The sequence below is a fragment of the Salvelinus sp. IW2-2015 genome, linkage group LG33 (assembly GCF_002910315.2).
Source record: "Salvelinus sp. IW2-2015 linkage group LG33, ASM291031v2, whole genome shotgun sequence".
Lineage (NCBI taxonomy): Eukaryota > Metazoa > Chordata > Actinopteri > Salmoniformes > Salmonidae > Salvelinus > Salvelinus sp. IW2-2015.
This window is the reverse complement of record NC_036872.1, coordinates 32851445-32862174: the sequence shown is the minus strand read 5'-3', so window position 1 is coordinate 32862174 and position 10730 is coordinate 32851445. Positions and strand designations below refer to the sequence as shown.

Below are 10730 nucleotides of genomic sequence, written 5' to 3'. Positions count from 1 at the left end.
GAGGTAAAGAGAGGTGAGAGGAGAGGGGATAGAGACAGAGTTAGGAGTAGAGAGAGGTGAGAGAGAGGGGATAGAGACAGAGTAGGAGGTGTAGACACAGTGAGAGGAGGGGGATAGGAGACTGAGTAGGAGTAGGACACAGTGAGAGAGAGGGGGATAGAGAACAGAGTAGACGTAGACACAGTGAAGAGAAGGGGAATAGCGACAGAGTAGAGGTAGACACAGTGAGAGAGAGGGGGATATAGAACAGAGTAGGAGGTAGACACAAGTGAGAAGGAGAGTGGGATAAGACAGAGTGGGAGTAGAAGAGTGAGTGAGAGAGATGGGGATTAGAGACAGAGTAGGAGGGAGACACAGTGAGAGAGAGGGGGATAGAGACTGAGTAGAGTAGTAGGTAGAGAGCTGTGAGAGAGATGGGGATAGAGACCAGAGTAGTGGTAGACCAACAGTGAGAAGGAGAGGGGGATAGAGACAGAGTGGAGTAGAGAGCGTGAGAGAAGGTGGGGATAGAGACAGAGAGGTGGTAACACAGTGAGAAGGAGGAGGGGATAGAGACAGAGTGGGAGTAGAGAGATTGTGAGGTGAGAGAGATTGGGGATAGAGAAGAGTAGGAGGTGACACAGTGAGAGAGAGGGGATAGAGGACGAGTAGGAGGTTAGAGCGTGAGAGAGAGGTGGATTAGAGACTGAGAAGGAGGTAGAGCGTGGAGAGAGAGGGGGTAGAGTCAGAGTAGGAGGTAAAGAGAGCTGAGAGAGAGGGGAGATAGAGAAGAGTAGGAGGTACAGCGTGAGAGAGAGGGGGATAGAGACAAGTAGGGAGTTAGAGCGTGAGAGGAGGGGGATAGAGGACTGCGTAGGAGGTAGTAAGACCGTGAGAGAGAGGGGGATTAGAGACAGAGTAGGAGGTAAAGAGAGTGAAGAGAGGGGGATAGAGACAGAAGTAGAGGTAGAAGAGTGAGAGATAGGGGCATAGAGACAGAGTAGGAGGTAGACACAGTGAGAGAGAGGGGGGATAGAGACAGAGCTAGTAGGAGGTAGAGAGAGTGAGAGAGAGGGGGAAGAGACAGAGTAGGAGGTAGACACAGTGAGAGAGAGGGGGATTAGAGACTGAGTAGGAGGTAGACACAGTGAGGAGAGGGGATAGAGACAGCAGTAGGAGGTAGACACAGTGAGATCGGGGGATAGAGCGACGAGTAGGAGGTAGACACAGTGAGAAGAGAGGGGGATAGAGGACAGAGAGGAGGTAGACACAGTGAGAGGGAGAGGTATAGAGACAGAGTGGGAGGTAAGCAGAGAGTGAGTGATAGAGGAAGGGTAATAGAGGGACCAAGAGTAGGAGGTAGACCACAGTGGAGAGAGGGGGATATAGACTGAGTAGGAGGTAGAGCAGCGTGAGAGCAGATGGGGATAGAGGACAGAGGTAGGTGGTAGACACAGTGAGAGGAGAGGGGCGCATAGAGACAGAGGGAGGTAGAGAGCGTGAGAGAGGTGGGTGATAGAGACAGAGTAGTGGTAGGACACAAGTGAGAGGAGAGGGGATAGATACAGAGTGGGGAAGGGAGAGGAGTGAGTGAGAGGGAGATGGGATAGAGACAGAGTAGGAGGTAACACAGTGAGAGAGAGGGGGATAGAGACAGAGTAGGACGGTACAGCTGAGAAGGGGGATTAGAGACCAGAGTAGGAGGTAAAGAGAGTGAGAGACAGGGGGATTAGAGACAGAGTAGGAGGTACAGCGTTGAGAGAGAGGGCGGATTAGAGACAGGTAGGAGGTAAACGAGATTTTGAGAGATAGCGGCGATAGAACAGAGTTAGGAGGTAGACGAGCTGAGAGAGAGGGGTATAGAGACGAGTGGGAAGTTAGAGAGGTAGAGAGTGCTGTGAGATGGATGGGGGATAGAGACAGAGTAGAAGAACATAGAGAGAAGGAGGCGGAGATGAGGGAAAGATAGACGCGAAGAGTAGGATAGAGACTAGAGGAGTAAGTGTGAGAGAGAGGGGGATAGAGGACAGAGTAGGAGGTAAAGAGAGTGAGAGAAGGGGATTAGAGGACAGAGTAGAGGTTAAGCGTGAGAGGAGAGGGGATAGAGACATGAGTAGGAGGTAAGACCGTGAGAGAGAGGGGATAGAACAGAGTAGGAGGTAAAGAGGTTGAGAGAGGGGGATAGAGGACAGAGTAGGAGGTCGAACAGTGAGAGGAAGGGGATAGAGACTGAGTAGGAGTAGACAAGTGTAGATGAGAGGGATACGAGACGAGTAGGAGATAGACACAGATGAGAGGAGAGGGGGATTGAGACAGAGTAGGAGGTAGACAACAGTGAGAGCAAGGGGATAGAGGACAGAGTAGGAGTAGACACAGTGAGAGAGAGGGGATAGGTAGACAGAGTAGGAGTAGAACAGTGAGAAGGAGAGGGGGATAGAGACAGAGTGGGGAGGTAGAGAGAGTGAGTGAGAGAATTGGATAGAGGACAGAGTAGGACGTGAGACACAGTGAAGAGAGGGGGATAGAGACGAGTAGGTAGGTAGAGGTGTGAGAGATATGGGGATAGAGACAGAGTAGGTGGTAGGACCCAGTGAAAGGAGAGGGGGATAACAGCAGAGTGGGAGGTAGAGAGCGTGAGAGAGGTGGGATAGAGACAGAGTAGTTGGTAGACACAGTGAAGGCAGAGGAGAAGAGTGGGATGTAAGAGAGTGAGGAGTGGGAGGGATAGAGTAGAGGTGACAAGTGAGAGAGATGGGGATAGAGACTAGGAGTAGGAGGTAGGAGAGCAGGTGAGAGAGAGGGGATAGAGGACTGAGTAGGAGGTACGACAGTGAGAAGAGGGGGGTTGGAAGCAGAGTGAGAGAGAGAGGTAGAGCTGTGAGGGTGGAGGATAGAGCAGAGTAGGAGGTAAAGACGATGTGAGAAGAGAGGGATAGAGACAGAGTAGGAGTTAGCAGCGATGAGAGGAGAGGGTATAGAGACTAGAAGTAGGAAAGGTTACGAGCGTGAGAGAGAGGGGATAGAGACAGAGTTAGGAGGTTTAAGACGTGACAAGCAGAGAGGGGGATAGCAGACCACAGTAGGAGGTACAAGCGTGAGAGGAGAGGGGATAGATACAGGAGTAGGATTAAGAGAGTGAAGACAGGGGATAGAGACAGCAGTAGAGTACAGCGTGAGAGATGAGGGGATAAGAGACAGAGTAGGAGGTAAAGAGAGTGAGAGATAGGCGATAGAGACAGAAGTAGGAGGTAGGCGGAAGTGAGGAGAGAGGGGTATAGAGACAGAGTAGGAGTTAGAGAGAGCGAGATGGGGTTAGAGAAGAGTTAGAGTAGTGAGACACGAGGGGGATAGAGAACAGAGTAGGAGGTAGACAGAGTGAGGAGAGAGGATTAGAGCGGGAGTGAGTGAGAAGAGATAGGCAGAGTAGGAGTAGAGGTTGAGAGAGATGGGATAAGAGGCTGCCGTTAGGAGGTAGACCGTGGATGAGAGAGGGAAGAGCAGACGATAGGAGGTAAAGAGAGTGAAGAGAGAGGGATAAGACAGAGTAAGGAGGTAGACGTAGATGGAGAGAAAGGGGATAGAGACAGAGTAGGAGTAGTAAGAGAGCGAGATGGGGGGTAGAGACAGAGTAGGAATAGTAGAGACAGAGGGATAGAGACAGAGTAGGAGGTAGAGAGAGTGAGAGATTTTGAAGTTTGGAATTTTATTTTAGCTGATTTTGAATTTGAATTTTATTAGGATCCCCATTAGCTGATGCCACGGCTTCCTGAGAGCGAGGGAGAGAGAGAGAAAGGATGCATGAATGCATGCTCATACACACTCTCTCCCAGCAATGTTAATTAGGACCTGGTATTAGCTGATGCCATGGCTTCCTTAGAGAGACAAAACCAAAAACATAACCAAACAAAAATGGGTCACAGCTCCTGCAGCTCTGTCAAATGCTGATATGTACATAGTCAATCGTAGGCTTCGAGGCGACTCCTATGGTAGGTACACCTATAGCTCACCTCCTTGGCAGTAGTACTGTAGACGACTTTATCACTGACCTCAACCCAGAGTTCTTCAAAGCGTTCACAGTCAGCCCACTGACACCCCTATCAGATCACAGCAAAATCACAGTCTACTTTGAACAGAGCAATACTCAATCGTGAGCATCAAAGCCAAAGGAACTGAGTAATAATAAGAACGCTATAGATGGAAGAATGTAGTTTGGAAAACCTACCAAAAACAATTAGGCAACAACAAATTCAATCCCTTTAGACAACTTCCTGAACAAAACTTTCCACTGTAATAGTGAAGGTGTAAACTTGGCAGAATATATATATTTGACCTCTCAGCTTCCCTATCAAATCTAAAAATCTTAAATAGACGACACAGAAAAACGAACAACAATGACAAATGGTTTGATGAAGAATGCAGAAATCTAAGAAAAGAAATGAGAAACCTGTCCAACCAAAAACATAGAGACCCGGAAAACCTGAGTCTACACCTTCACTATGGTGAATCACTAAAGCAATACAGAAATACACTAAAGAAGGAACAACACGTCAGAAATCAGCTCAATGTAATTGAAGAAACCATAGACTCTAACCACTTCTGAGAAAATTGGAAAACACTAAACAAACAACACACAAAGAATTATCTATCCAAAATGGAGATGTATGGATAAACCACTTCTCCAATACTTTTGGCTCTATAACAAAGAAACAAACAGCAAAAACATGTACATGATCAAATACAAATCTTAGAATCAACTATTAAAGACTACAGAACTCACTGGATTCTCCAATTACCTTGAATGAACTAGAGGACAAAAAATAAAACCCTACAACCCAAAAAGGACTGTTGGTGTTGATGGTATCCTCAATGAAATTATCAAATATACAGACAACAAATTTCCATTGCCTATACTTAAACTCTTATTAACATGATTCCTTAGCCCTGGCATCTTCCCCAACATTTGGAACCAAGACTGATCACCCCAATCCACAAGAGTGGAGACAAATTTGACCCCAATAACTACCATGGGATATGTGTCAACAGCAACCTGGGAAAGTCCTCTGCATTATCATTAACACCAGACTCGTACAGTTCCTCAGTGAAAAACAATGACTGAGCAAATGACAAATTGGCTTTTTACCAAAATATCGTATGACAGACCACGTATTCACCCTGCACACCCTAATTGACAAACAAACAAACCAAAACAAAAGCAAAGTCTTCTCATGCCTGTTTATTTCAAAATAGCCTTTGACTTAATTTGCATGAGGGTCTGCTATACAAATTGATAGAAAGTGGTGTTGGGGGAAAAACATACAACATTATAAAATCCATGTACACAAACAACAAGTGTGTGAGTTAAAATAGGCAAAAAAAAAACACACATTTCTTCCCACAGGGCCGTGGGGTGAGACAGGGATGCAGCCTCTTTAACATATATATCAACAAATTGGTGAGGGCACTAGAAAAGTCTGTAGCACCCGGCCTCACCCTACTAGAGTCTTGAAGTCAAATGTTACTGTTTCTGATGATCTGGTTCTTCTGTCACCAACCAAGGAGGGCCTACAGCAGCACCTAGATCTTCTGCACAGATTCTGCTAGACCTGGCCCTGACAGTAAATCTCAGTAAGATCAAAATAATGTGTGTTCCAAGAAAGGTCCAGTCGCCAGGACCACAAATACAAATTCCATCTAGACACCATTGCCCTAGAGCACACACAAAACGATAAATCTTTGGCCTAAACATCAGCGCACAGGTAACTTCCACAAAGTTGAACAATCTGAGAGGACAAGAAGAAAGAATGACATTCTATGCCATCTAAAATGAACATAAAATTCAACAGACCAATTAGGATCTGGCAAAAATACTTGAATCAGTTAAAAAACCCATTGCCCTTTATGTTTGTGAGGTCTGGGGACCAATCACCAACCAAGAATTCACTAAATGGCACAAACACCAGTTGAGACTCTGCAAAAACACCAAGTTGAGAATTCTGCAAAAATATCCTCTGTGTACAACGTAGAACACCAAATAATGCATGCAGAGTAGAATTAGGCCAATACCGATAATTATCTAAATTAATGTCTACAACCACCTAAAAGAATGCATTCCCAAACCTTCCATAACAAAGCCATCACCTACAGAGAGATGAACCTGGAGAAGAGTCCCCTAAGCAAGCTGGTCCTGGGGCTCTGTTTCACAAACACAAACACACCCCACAGATCCCCAGGACAGCAACACAATTAGACCTAAGCAAATCATGAGAAAACAAAAAATAATTATTTGACATATTGGAAAGAATTACAAAAGAACAGAGCAAACTAGAATGCTATTTGGCCCTGAGCAGAGAGTACATTAGTGGCAGAATACCTGGACACTGTGACTGACCCAAATTAAGGAAAGCTTTGACTATGTACAGACACAGTGAGCATAGCCTTGCTATTGAGAAAGGCGCCGTAGGCAGACCTGGCTCTCAGAGAAGACAGGCTATGTGCACACTGCCCACAAATGAGGTGGAAACTGAGCTGCACTTCCTAACCTCCTGCCCAATGTATGACCATATTAGAGACACATATTTCCCTCTGTGATACCACAGTGTGCCATCACAGCAGCAAGATTTGTGACCTGTTGCCACAAGAAAAGGTCAACCAGTGAAGACAAACACCATTTTAAATACAACCCATATTTATGCTTATTTATTTTCCCTTTTGTACTTTAACCATTTGTGCATCGTTACAACACTGTATTATAATACATATATTGACATGTGTCTTTATTCTTTTGGAACTTCTGTGAGTGTAATGTTTACTGTTAATTTTTATCTTTATTTCACTTTTGTATATTATATAACTACTTCACTTGCTTTGGCATATTAACATATGTTTCCCATGCCAATTAACCCCCTTGACTTGAATTGAATTGAGAGAGAGGAGAGGTGGAGTGGTCTCCATTACCTTCTCTCGTAGTCACACTCCTGCTAGAAAAATGATGGGATTCTTTCCTCTCTCCCTATCCTCACTTTTTCACCTTACCTTTCTTGCGTATCACTTCGTCTATTTTTTCAGACAGGAATCATTATCAGTCAGGAAAGACAATTTCCTCCTCCTATGATCTCTACTTTGCGAAGTTGTGCATGTCGTTCGAAGTGTGTGTGTGTGTGTGTGTGTGTGTGTGTGGTGTGTGTGTGTGTGTGTGTGTGTGTGTGTGTGTGTGTGTGTTGTGTGTGTGTGTGTGTTTGTGTGTGTGTGTGTGAAGAGGATCTGTGTAGTGTATGAGGAGAGAGAGTGTGTGTGCACGTGTCAGGTGACCAGGATCTGTTGTCTCTCAATATAACCAGAATATTTCCAGGGTCGCCTATAGGTCGCCTATTGAAAACCAATTGCAACATGGGTACTTGCACTGACCAAAATAAAACTGTCCATCTTCAAATGTAGATGTGGTTGTGCTGCTAAAGGCTTCTCTGGAATGAGGTGCTTATCTGGGTAAAGTAATAATTCTTGGTATTCTTTCTTTTTGGAAAAGCAGGATTGAAACTGACCTTGGTTGTGTTACTGACCCTCCTAGTCTACTGAGCCACAAGTGATCTCTGTCTAGCACTAACTGAGCATGCAAGGTTTCCAGAAAACTGAGTTGGCGGCTTCCTGAATAAAAACTATTCCGGTATTCATGTGTCTTTCGTAAATTTTTATAGGAATTTATTTGGAATCCACAGAAATCTCAGACCAATTCTCAGCCCATTTATTTATACTGTCTATTTGCTTTCGTATTGCACATTTTAGTTTTGTGTTACTATGTGTATGTGTGTGTTGCTTCGTGTGTGTATTTATTTGTACAATCCTACGTTTCCCTACTCTCCCCTTACATTAATGATACTTCTGGTTCATATATTTCATTAAGACAGGCCGTACTGTATATCTTTATAATGAGTTGAGGGAAAATAGTAGAATGTCCAGATTTGTCTTTGGCAGAATCCTCTATCTCACGATGCCTGAGAAGATGCCTCAGGGATTTCTACTAGTTAAATATTGACCGAAAAGTAATTTGTGTTTGCCCGGGTGTATGTCTGTTCACTTGTTTGAGTGTGCGTGTCCATGTGTTACCTTACGTATGGTATGTGTATGTGAGTAATACTATCACAATAAATGTGTTTTTATTTCCCATTCCTTATTGGAATTGTGTTAGAAAGATGTGGTCCGAGTAAATTTGTCTAGGTTTGTTTGCTTGTGGGTGTATTTGCCTTAGTTTCTGTGTGGTTGTGTGTGTGTGTGTGTGTGTGTGTGTGTGTGTGTGTGTGTGTGTGTGTTCTGGTGTCTGTGTCTTGTGTCTGTTGTCTGTGTCTGTGGTCTGTTGTCTGTGTCTGTGGTCTGGTGTCTGTTGTCTGTGTCTGTGTGTGTGTGTGTGTGTGTGTGTGTGTGTGGTCACCCTGGACCAAATCAACTCCTACAGTTAACATAAATAATAAAAACCATACATCACCCACTCCTGGTTATCTGTAGCCTAGCATTGTCTTTGGATAGATACCCACACATATAAACTGAGTATACCAAATATTAGGAACACCTTCCTAATGGTTTCAAATGGGGCGTTGGTGTAGATCAGGACTCTTCAACCCTGTCCCTGGAGAGCTGTAGATTTTCACTCCAACCCCAGTTGTAACTGACCTGACTCATCATATCAATCAACTAATTATTAGAATCAGGTGTACTAGATTAGGGCAAAAAACTAGAGGACGGTAGCTCTCCAGAACAGGGTTGGAGTTAGGACAGGGAGTGAAGATGGAAACGTAAGCAAATAAATGTTCCACACAGACCATCCCCTGGCATGGTACAGTGCTATAKGAGCACACTACCCCTATACCAAAAGAGAGGGCATTTGCCCAGGGAGAAAACTCAGAATATAATACATTGAGGACATTGAAACAACCTCTGTCAATATCTGGAACAGTAATAGTGCAGGGCATCCTCATGCAGTATCAGCAGGACTTTTACGGGATCGAAGAGAGAGCACAAAAGGAAAAGCTCTCTCTCAGTCACGACCCTCCCATCCTGAGTGAGTCCGATTAAACCTCATGCTCAAACTGCCCTGCAGACGAGCAGCCCCAAGAGGAGAGTCATCCCCCCCCAGCATTGAACAGGCCCAGGCCCCACAACTGCACTGCTCCACCATTGTTGAGGGAGATACAGTTGAAGTTGGAAGTCTATATACACTTAGGTTGGAGTCATTAAAACTCATTTCACAACCACTCCACAAATTTCTTGGTAACAAACTATAGTTTTGGCAAGTCGGTTAGGACATCTACTTTGTGCATGACAAGTTATTTTTCCAACAAATGTTTACAGACAGATTATTTCACTTATAATTCACTGTATCACAATTCCAGTGAGTCAGAAGTTTACATACACTAAGTTGACTGTGCCGTTAAACAGCTTGGAAAATTTCAGAAAATTATGTCATGGCTTTAGAAGCTTCTGTTAGGCTAATTGTCATCATTTGAGTCAATTGGAGGTGAACCTGTGGATGTATTTCAAGGCCTACCTTCAAACTCAGTGCCTCATTGCTTGACATCATGGCAAAATCAAAAGAAATCAGCCAAGACATCAGAAAAAAAATTGTAGACCTCCACAAGTCTGGTTCATCCTTGGGAGAAATTCCCAAACGCCTGAAGGTACCGCGTTCATCTGTACAAACAATAGCACACAAGTATAAACACCTTGGGACCARGCAGCCGTCATACCGCTCAGAAAGGAGACGCTCTCTGTCTCCTAGAGATGAACGTACTTTGGTGCAAGAAGTGCAAATCAATCCCAGAACAACAGCAAAGGACCTGGTGAAGATGCTGGAGGAAACAGGTACAAAAGCATCTATATCCACAGTAAATTAGTCCTATATCGACATAACCTGAAAGGCCACTCAGCAAGGAAGAAGCCACTGCTCCAAAGCCACCATYAAAAAAAACTGACTACGGTTTGCAACTGCACATGGGGACAAAGATCGTACTATTTGGAGAAATGTCTTCTGGTCTGATGAAACAAAAATGTAACTGTTTGGCCATAATGACCATCATTATGTTTGGAGGAAAAAGGGGGATGCTTGCAAGCCGAAGAACACCATCCCAACCGTGAAGCACGGGGGTGGCAGCATCATGTTGTGGGGGTGCTTTGCTGCATGAGGGACTGGTGCACTTCACAAAATAGATGGCATCATGAGGCAGGAAAATTATGTGGATATATTGAAGCATCATCTCAAGACATCAGTCAGGAAGTTAAATCTTGGTCGCAAATGGGTCTTCCAAATGGACAATGACCCCAAGCATACTTCCCCAAGCATAATGGTTTAAGGAGAACAAAGTCAAGGTATTGGAGGGGCCATCACTAAGCCCTGACATCAATCCAATAGAAKATTTGTGGGAAGAACTGAAAAAGCGTGTGCGAGCAAGGAGGCRTACAAARCTGACTCAGTTACACCAGCTCTGTCAGGAGGAATGGGCCAAAATTGACCCAACTTATGTGGAAGCATGTGGAAGGCTACCTGAAACTTTTGACCCAAGTTAAACAATTTAAAGGCAATACTACCAAATACTAATTGAGTGTATGTAAACTTCTGACCCACTGGGAATGTGATGAAAGAAAGAAAATCTGAAATAAATCTTTCTCTCTACTATTATTCTGACATTTCACATTCTTAAAATAAAGTGATGATCCTAACTGACCTAAGGCAGGGAATTTTTACTTGGAATAAATGTCCGGAATTG

At 44.3% G+C, this 10730-nt stretch overlaps 1 pseudogene; it reads left to right on the top strand.

Moving 5' to 3' along the window:
- LOC139023553 (F-box/LRR-repeat protein 17-like) overlaps positions 1 to 10730 on the top strand; it is a 411307-nt pseudogene that overhangs the window by 323593 nt on the left and 76984 nt on the right.